Here is a 9,931-nt window from a genome sequence, read left to right as displayed (position 1 = left end):
GGAAGCACAATGTTTTTTTATGATCTAGGCAATTTAACACATAATCTAAAACAAGCATTAATTGAGAGTCAGGTGAACTACTGTTCTGTGGTCTGGGGAAATGCAACAGCAAGTGACATTAGGAGGCTGCAGATTGCACAGAACAAAGCAGCAAGGATTGTTTTAAGGTGAAGATATGGTTCTTCTGTTGCAGTCATGCGTAATGCTCTTGGTTGGTCATCAATCAACAAGATAATTGAAAAAAACATGCTTATTTTATTTCCTAATATACACCATTTAAAACAGCCAAACTCTATTCACAACACTATTCAGTTAGTAAGAGACAGTCATTCAGTAAATACTAGGAATAGATTGTCCACCATCTATGTTTTATCCAGACAGAAAAGAGAAATAGGCAAAATAACATTTTGATTTAGAGCAGTAAAGAAATTGAATAATTTATCTGAGCAAACCAGAAACCTTTCAATATATAAATTCAAACAATACAATACTTTGCTGGACTATGGTCGATGAAGAATCAAACTATCTTTTTAGACTGTTAAGAGTATTTATCTGGTCAATATGTCAGTGTATTATGTCTGCTTGTAACAGTGTGTTATATGTGAAAATGTGATCGTATTATAAATTGTATTTTAATGTTTAAGGACTCTTGGAAGATTAGTTCAAATGAGGACTAAAAGAGATCCTAATCACATCAATATCAAATCAAAATCTAAAACAAGCATAGTGGCTGAAACAGTAAAAAAAATAAAAATAAATAAGGTTATTAGCTGAGAGTTATTAAGAGATTCTAGTACCTTGGCTGAGCAAGAAAACTTGGAGATTTGGCCGGTAATTATCTAAGTCAGAAGGATCTCCCCCTTTATGTAGGGGGAGGACGTGCCACTTTCCAAATTTTAGGGAGAACACCAGTAGCAAATGCCAAGTTAAAACTACAGGTTAAAGGTTCAACAATGAGTGGGGCAGAGAGCTGTAGTAAGAAGGGGTCAAGTGAATCAGCCTCTGTGGATTTAAAAAAAATACATTGTAGACATCAAATGGTTGAAATTAAAATAAAGTATGAGAGTCTGTTAGAGCATCGTTCTCTACAATCTGTTCTGAGGTGACTAAAGGTCTCCTATTAGTGGGAGGAGATTCATTTTCAGAGACTATCATTTCAAACAAGTGGGCAGCTGAATCAAAAATGGATATTAAAAGCACTACACATTTCAATTTTGTCTAGTATGGGACCAGAGGCTGTCAAAACCTGCTGAGGCAACGAGGAGATGGAGTTTTGTTTCAAAGATTTGACCACTTTCCAGAAATTTGCTGGATTACTAGCAGTTTCCGATACACAATTCAAGAAGTATGTTGATTTAGCTTTTCTAACCAGAGATAGACATCTATTTCTCAAATGTCTGAAACTCTGCCAATCAGACTTAGAATCAGTCAGTCTAGCCTTAGCCCAAAGCTACATTTCTTTCCTGTCATTTCTCTTTGTCAATTCATGCATGAACCAAGGATTAGATTTAAAAGAGAAATAAAACAATTAAGGGCCTGATCCGAGTCAGTGATAGTAGACAGCAATTAAACAGATGTGTAAGTATATGTCTATGTTGTAAAAAATTATAATATTAACTTCCACACCCTTGATTTTACCTATGCACATTTGGTTTTTTGATAGTTCACTGAAAAAATTGGGTAAGTGTACTTATTAAGCCCACCAAAATCTAAGTTTAGACATTTCTAACATATACTGCCCTAATTTTTGTAAGAAAAGTGGAGATATAATGAAAGATGAATCTCTTATGTGAGATTTTATGAATTTACTTACAACATTTAATAAGGCATACAATGGGTATTAATGAGTATTGAGTACGGGGGTTCCAAATAAGCCCACCTCTAAAATATTTCAATTTTTTTAATTAATAAATGTTCAAAACTTAGAAACTGACATTTCTTGTGTAAAAATGTGAATATATTTAACTCCCCTGAAGTTATTAAAATAAATGAATCATTGCTACTCATCATGAAAGTAGCACTTATAACAGGGGGGTGTCCAATCTAATCCACAGAGATAAGTGTATAACAGGGGGGTGTCCAATCTAATCCACAGAGATAAGTGTATAACGGGGGTGTCCAATCTAATCCACAGAGATAAGTGTATAACAGGGGGGTGTCCAATCTAATCCACAGAGATAAGTGTATAACAGGGGGGTGTCCAATCTTATCCACAGAGATAAGTGTATAACAGGGGGGTGTCCAATCTTATCCACAGAGATAAGTGTGGACTTATGCTTTTGTTCTTTGCAACCAGTACACACCTGCTTCAACTAATCAACTAATCATAGACTTCAATCAAGACACGATTAGTTGAATCAGGTGTGTTACTGCTTGGTTGGAACACAAACCTGCACCCACACCGGCCCCTCCGTGTATAAGAAGCAATGCTCAAAGACCATAAAACTCACAATTGTCAACGAATTATCTGAAGGCTGAATAACATTTAATGTACTGCTAAACTTGTTAATTAGTTTAACTTGTCTTCCTTAAGCCTGTCTGAAGACAGTTTCAAATCTCCCTCTGCTGTGTATAAAAAAGGTACAGGTGGTGGACCAAAAAACAGAATCACCTAGATGAATGAAAGACAACAATATGAAACAGCCCCCACCCAAACGTGCATGAGTGGTCACCCAATAGTCATCTTATTGTCCCTCATTTGTTTGAATTTTTGTCCACCACTTGTAGTCCCCGCCCCCCCCCCCCCCCCCCCGATAGCCCTCAACCCTGATCTTATTCTTCTGTCTCTGCATCAATGACTAATTGTCCACTCCAAACATCTTAGAGAGAGTACAGAGGTTTAACAATTTTCTAAATGGTTTCTAATCTTGGTAAAGACACCATGGCTAGATGAAGAATATGCATAATTGTAGTTTTTGTGTGTTTTAATCAACTTAAATCTTAACACAAAACATATTTCTGCTCATGTTCATTGGATATTAGAGAGCTCAACACCCGGTTTCAATGAAAACCGGCTGTCACGACTTCCGCCGAAGTTGGTGCCTCTCCTTGTTCGGGCAGCGTTCGGCGGTCAACGTCACCGGCTTTCTAGCTGCCACCGATCTACGTTTCTTTTTCCATTTGTTTTGTCTTGATTGTACACACCTGGTTCCCATTACGTTATAATTTATTCCCTATTTAACCCTCTGGTTCACATGGTTTTGTGCGTGTTTGTTCTTTGTTGACTTCTGTGCGATGGTGTGTTTTTCCCCTGCGTGGAGATTATTGTTTATTTTCGAGTAAAGTATGTCTTTTACTCAGTTCTGTGTCCTGCGCCTGACTCCGTCCTACCGCTGCACACTGACCCCTGAGAGCGGGCTTAATAGGAGCCATACTGAGTTTAATTGGAATAACAGTAATTGATGATGAAAAAGACAGAATACCAAAGTCTACTCATAAAATATTTGGAAACCAATGGTTTGGGGCATAAATATTCACTATAGATGACAATATTCTGCAAAGTTCGTATTGATCATATTGAACAATATTTATTTATTGTCATTTACATTCTGTATAGAGGGAGTGATTTCTGTGCTACCTAATCCTTTAAGCCCACCTGAGATAAATGTCATATTTTTTTCTAAACGGCATCTATGCATAACAATGCAAGGTTCATTTAACAGTAAAATATGAGGAAATGTATTTAAAAATGTTAGCTGTGAATGCCTGAAATCTAATATCTTGTAGTTCGCTAAGTTATGTTGCTACTGTGTGACTGTGACAAGCAGGCACGACTGCTAGCATGAAAAACCCATATTTTCAATTGGCAAGAAATAATAACGAATGTTCATGAAATATTCTATCATGTGAATATATCAGCACACGAATCTCTTAATTTGACATAAAGCATAATCACTTATCTGAGGGGCCTCAACACGAAAGTTTTTTATTTTCATCTTTGAAATTGTCCACTAGTGAGAACTTACACATAACTGTCAATAACTTAGAATATAACAAGTTATGGATATAACAACCAGATGTATAATTTGAAACATTAAACAGGAGAAAACCTTCGTTTTTTTTGTTTATTAATTGAATACAAAAGATGGAAGTGGGCTTAATGGTTATGTGGGCTTAATAGGTACGCTTACCCTAAATGTGCAGAGATAACATCGAGAAACACGTGGTATTATGTGACTTAGTATGTGTCTATGCTTTCATGTGCGTATGTGTCATGCACAGTATGTATGTGCTGTATATACATGCTTGGTTGACACAAACAGTGGCACCGGAAGTCTCTGCCACAGCTGTGAGGGTAGGGACTGTTGTCCCTCTGTGTGTTGGTGGAAGATGTCTACCACAGCCAGGTATGACATCTCAAGTGTCACCCAATGCCCAGGTCTGTCTGTCTGTCTGTGTGTCTGTGTGTGTGTGTGTCTGTGATTTGCTTTGAACACCTGACTGAGTATCCAGTAGCTGCAACTGCTCCTTCCCTACACTGTGTGTGTGTCTGGCAGAACATGGGTACACACACACACACACACACACACACACACACACACACACACACACACACACACACACACACACACACACACACACACACACACACACACACACACACACACACACACACACACACACACACACACACACACACAGACCACATTGTTATGCCTACTGGTTCAGCTGTCTGTGTGTGTTGAGTACATGACGATAAGTAGCATAGTGCGATTGATGCATGATTGTCACTATTTCATTTAGAAGGTAATCCAACCATATAAATACCTGAAGAACTGAGAACGTTATGTCCTCCGTGATTGCCATTTCACACAATGTTTTATAAATCATGGTCACGGTTATTTATTCTTATTGAGTGTGTTTACATAAATGAACATGAAAAGTTGAACTATTTTATGAGTCATGTCATGTTATGTTATCGTGACTCTGTACTGAATATACAGCTGTATCCATGTTTGGTTTTGTCGTGCATCAGAAGGTGTTGCCTAGAGCTTTACGGTGTTCATATTTGTGGTGTATTGAATTAAATTGTGACCATTATATTCAGCCCCCTGACTGTAGTATGAATACACATTATTTACTGCATCAAACAGTAGCCAGACTTACTTCTGTCAAAGTTGTGAACTATCTGAAGAATGCTGCTGATACATACAAAATGTACGTATTTATGATACAGAAAACTTTACTTCTAATGTTGTGTATTATATGTTGGACAACATCAGGAAAGTTAACTTGGAAATGTCTAAATGGGAAGTTCACTTTCTCTAAGTGTTTGTCTCGGCAGACAGCCTGCAGGACAATCCATTCATCAGGATGGGGAGATGCTGTAAACAGCCTGCTGATCAGTCTGACGAGAACACTTTAACTTCAAAATTAGAGCAATATATAGGGAATAAGGTACCTGAGTAACCTGAGGAAAGTTAACCTAAGTCAAATTTACACCTTGCACTAATATGTGGGTTTTGTGATCTGATCAATATTGACATTTTAGCCATTTAGCAGATGCTCTTATCCAGAGCAATTTACAAGAGCAATTAGGGTTGCTCAAGAGCACATCGACAGATTTTTCACCTTGTCAGCTTGGGGATTCGAATCAGCGACCTTTCAGTTACTGGCCCAGTGCTCTAACTGTGTCTGCATTGTGACCAGATTTTTTGGTGCTCCCCTATATGCAAATTATTTTTGGATATTATTTTAAACTAATATGAATTTTTTTATTTTTAAGCTGTCAATGGTTTTAGAGGTCGGTATAGTGATGCTTTCAATGTTTTAATCCAGATCTGTTGACACTTTATTGATATCCAGATACAATGGGTCCCTGGCTACCTCTAGAGGTTGTCAGGGAGATCTGATCACAATCAGATGACAATCCCTCTTTTAATCATCTACACCTGTCCAAAAAATTCAAGACCAAGGACACATGTTAGAACTAGGTATAAACGAGGCTTGAGATGCGCTCTGACTGTCAATAGGTGCCACCAGAGCCTCTTTTACACCTTGAGAAAACGTGAGTTTCATGATCTAAACAACATGATCCAATCACTATCTGATCAAGGTTTGTTGCGTCTACACATTGTAATAAAATGTGTCGCTTATCTGTTCACTGTGTTTGCATTGTGACCAGATTAGATGGTGCCTCCCTGTTTGAATATTATTTGATAGGTATTCTTTCAAACTAACATGGACGTATTTTAAGACAATTAAGGATGCCGTAAGTCAATGGTGCTACCTGTCAATGATTTTAGAGAACGTTATAATGATGATTTAAATGGCTCAACCATCCAGATCTGTTTACACAATGTGTGCCTGACTACTTCCGGAGGTGGTCAGAAAGATCTGATCCCAATCAGACAATGTGTATTTTAATCGTCTACACCTGTCTAGAATTGTGGGCACAATCAGAATGTGGACAAGATCAGGACAAAGGATGAACATTAGCACCAGATATAAATGGGGCTTGTAGGTGAAAATTCATGACTATGGTTGATTTTCAGTAACCTATACTGTTCTCTTTGAAGTAGAAAGAATAATCGATAGAAGTTTAAATATTAGACATGTGTAAACAGAATGAAGGCTGAGGCAATGTTAGTGTTCAAAGCTGGATCAACATCGAATTGACCATTGGACATGTAAATAACAGAACGTAAGCAGAATCTGTGTGGATTAGGCAAGGTAAACCAGCAAGACGTGTCTGGTCTGGGCCATGTCTGATCTTGTGAAGGCTACTGGACACGCACATGGGTTAACCTCTCTAGGGCAGGTGGGACGAAATTGTCCCACACTATTCAACAGCCAGTGCCAAATCAGAGCGCCAAATTTAAAACCACAAAATGTCATAATTCAAAGTTCTCAAACATAGGACTATTTTACACCATTTTATAGATACACTTCTCCTGAATCGAACCACATTGTCCAATTTCCAAAAGGCTTTACAGTGAAAGCAAAACATAAGATTATGTTAGGAGAGGTCATAGACACAAAAAAACACACAGCCATTTCCAAGCAACTAGCATGCATCACAAATACCCAAAACACAGCTAAATGCAGCACTAGCCTTTGATGATCTTCATCAGATGACACTCCTAGGACATTATGTTATACAATACATGCATGTTTTGTTCAATCAAGTTCATATTTATATCAAAAAACAGCTTTTTACATTAGCATGTGATGTTCAGAACTAGCATACCCACCGAAAACTTCCGGTGACTTTACTAAATTACTCACGATAAACCTTGACAAAATACATAACAATTATTTGAAGAATTATAGATACAGAACTCCTTTATGCAATCGCTATGTCCGATTTTAAAATAGCTTTTCGGCAAAAGCACATTTTGCAATATTCTGAGTACATAGCTCGGCCATCACGGCTAGCTAATTTGACACCCACCAAGTTTGGGACAACCTAAACTCAGAATTACTATTAGAAAAATGTGATTACCTTTGCTGTTCTTCGTCAGAATGCACTCCCAGGACTTCTACTTCAACAACAAATGTTGTTTTGGTTCCAAATAATCCATAGTTATATTCAAATAGCTCCGTTTTGTTCGTGCGTTCAGGTCACTATCCGAAGGGTGATGCGCGAGCGCATTTCGTGACAAAAAAATGCAAAATATTCCATTACCGTACTTAGAAGCATGTCAAACGCTGTTTAAAATCAATTTGTATGCTACTTTTCTCGTAAAATAGCGATAATATTCCAACCGGGCAACGTTGTATTCATTCAGAGAGAGAAAGAAAAAAATGGAGTAGTCTCGTGGACGCGCATCTCAGTCTCACTGTCCCCAGGCTGACCACTTACAAACTCTCCTGCTGTTCTTCGCCCAGAGACAGCAGACACCCCATTCCACTTTCTGGCGGCTTTAGAGAGCCAATGGAAGCCTTGGAAAGTGTCACGTTACAGCACAGATGCTGTATTTTCAATAGAAATGCAACAGAAGGACAACAAATTGTCAGACAGGGCACTTCCTGTATGGAATCTTCTCAGGTTTTGGCCTGCCTTCTGAGTTCTGTTATACTCATAGACACCATTCAAACAGTTTTAGAAACTTTAGAGTGTTTTCTATCCAAATCTACTAATTATATGCATATTCTAGGAGTAGTAACCAGATTAAATCGGATACGTTTTTAATCCGGCCGTGAAAATACTGCCCCCTATACCACAACAGGTTAATCATACATAGACAACATCGGTCTGAACTTGTGAAGACCTTTGGACAGGAACATTAGCTAATCAGTGATAGGCAACAGGAGGGGTATGCATGTCACGCCACCAATAGAATCTATGCCCCAATGTCTGAGCCAATAAGAGAATGGAAACTAAGTAAGAAAACAAGAATCATAAAGTTAAGTGACGACGTTATGTAAGGGTAAGACTGTATAAAAACCAAGCACTAAGAATGAAGATTCAGTTCTTCCATGGAATTGCTCGGCTTTGTTACTCTCTGTAATAAAGTTTATTTGAATTCACAAGCTCCGGTATCTGAGAAGTATTTGATTCAATGTTTTCCACAACAGGCTCTGGTGTCTGGAGGAACTCCACAGGAACAACAACTTCACTGATCTCAATAATAGGTCTGCGAAAATGAAATCAGTTGCTAATTAATCTAAACCGTGCAGCTGATATTATGGCAGTTAACACATCTGATTGAGTGTTAACAGTCTGAGTGAACACACATTTTAATTTAAATTCAATTGAGAGTAAATAAGGATATTGTAAGCCCTTATCAGCCACCTGTGACTGCATGTTCTGCAATGATGAGTGTGTGTGTTGAGTGTGTTGACTGTGTGTTGACTGTGGGTTTACTGTGTGTGTGTGTATCAGAGAGAGAAACATAACTGACATATAACTCCTTTGTGTTCCTATCCAATAACGACAGATCAATTTTATTGCTCCTCTGTATTCAAACCGGTGTTTGACAGCGCTGGTATTAACAAAAGAGAGGGAGGGAAGGGAGGAAGAGAGAGATGCAGTGGGAGCAAAAGCAAGGTAGACAAAAGAAAGAGACAGACCGAGACAGAGAGAAAAAGTGACTGAGCGAGGGGAGGAGAGACAGAAACAGGTCATAGAGATATAGACACAGAGAGAGGTTGTTCTGGTTGGCCAGGTTGTTATGGTTACAGCTCCTCTACGTGAGCCCATCTGCTTTAGGATGTGTGTGTGTCTGTGTGTGAGAGAGAGAGACAGAGTGTGTGTGTGTGTGTGTGTGTGTGTGTGTGTGTGTGTGTGTGTGTGTGTGTGTGTGTGTGTGTGTGTGTGTGTGTGTGTGTGTGTGTGTGTGTGTGTGTGTGTGCCTGTAATATGTGGCAAATTGATGTTTGATCAATATTAGCAGCTTTCTGTCTCTCTTCTCCTCTCACTCTGGGTGCCATTAAGGTATATGGGAAATTACCTGTAATTTTCTTGCCATTACGTGTTCACACACACACGTACTGGCGAGGAAATTGCAGGTAATTTCCTATCCAGAGTGAGAGTAGAAAGGAAGCTGCTGATAGCTGAATATTGATCTCATATCCACATATTACAGACACACAGGCACAGACACACACGCACGTTACAGCAAATAATAATGCAAATAATTTATTACATAAGGTAAAGTGCTTTTCAATTTACAGAACAAAGTGCATAAAATAAAACATTTTACGTGGCAACTAGACATAGCAACGGACACAAAGAACACAGCTGACACTACAAATGACAAGGACACCAAGGATGACAGCTATCAACAGACAGCCTTCCTGTCACACCCTGATCTGTTTCACCTGTCTTTGTGCTTATCTCCACCCCCCCCCCCCCCCACCAGGAGTCTCCCATCTCCCTCATTATCCCCTGTGTATTTATACCTGCGTTTTCAGATGGTCTGTTCCCAGTTCGCCTTGTCCCGCCAAGTCTCACCAGCGTGTTACAGTGTTTCCTGTGCTCTAGTTT

Source organism: Salmo trutta, chromosome 12, assembly GCF_901001165.1.
Source record: "Salmo trutta chromosome 12, fSalTru1.1, whole genome shotgun sequence".
In the NCBI taxonomy this organism is placed as follows: domain Eukaryota; kingdom Metazoa; phylum Chordata; class Actinopteri; order Salmoniformes; family Salmonidae; genus Salmo; species Salmo trutta.
The sequence above is the reverse complement of the archived record's forward strand: the minus strand, read 5'-3'. Positions refer to the sequence as shown.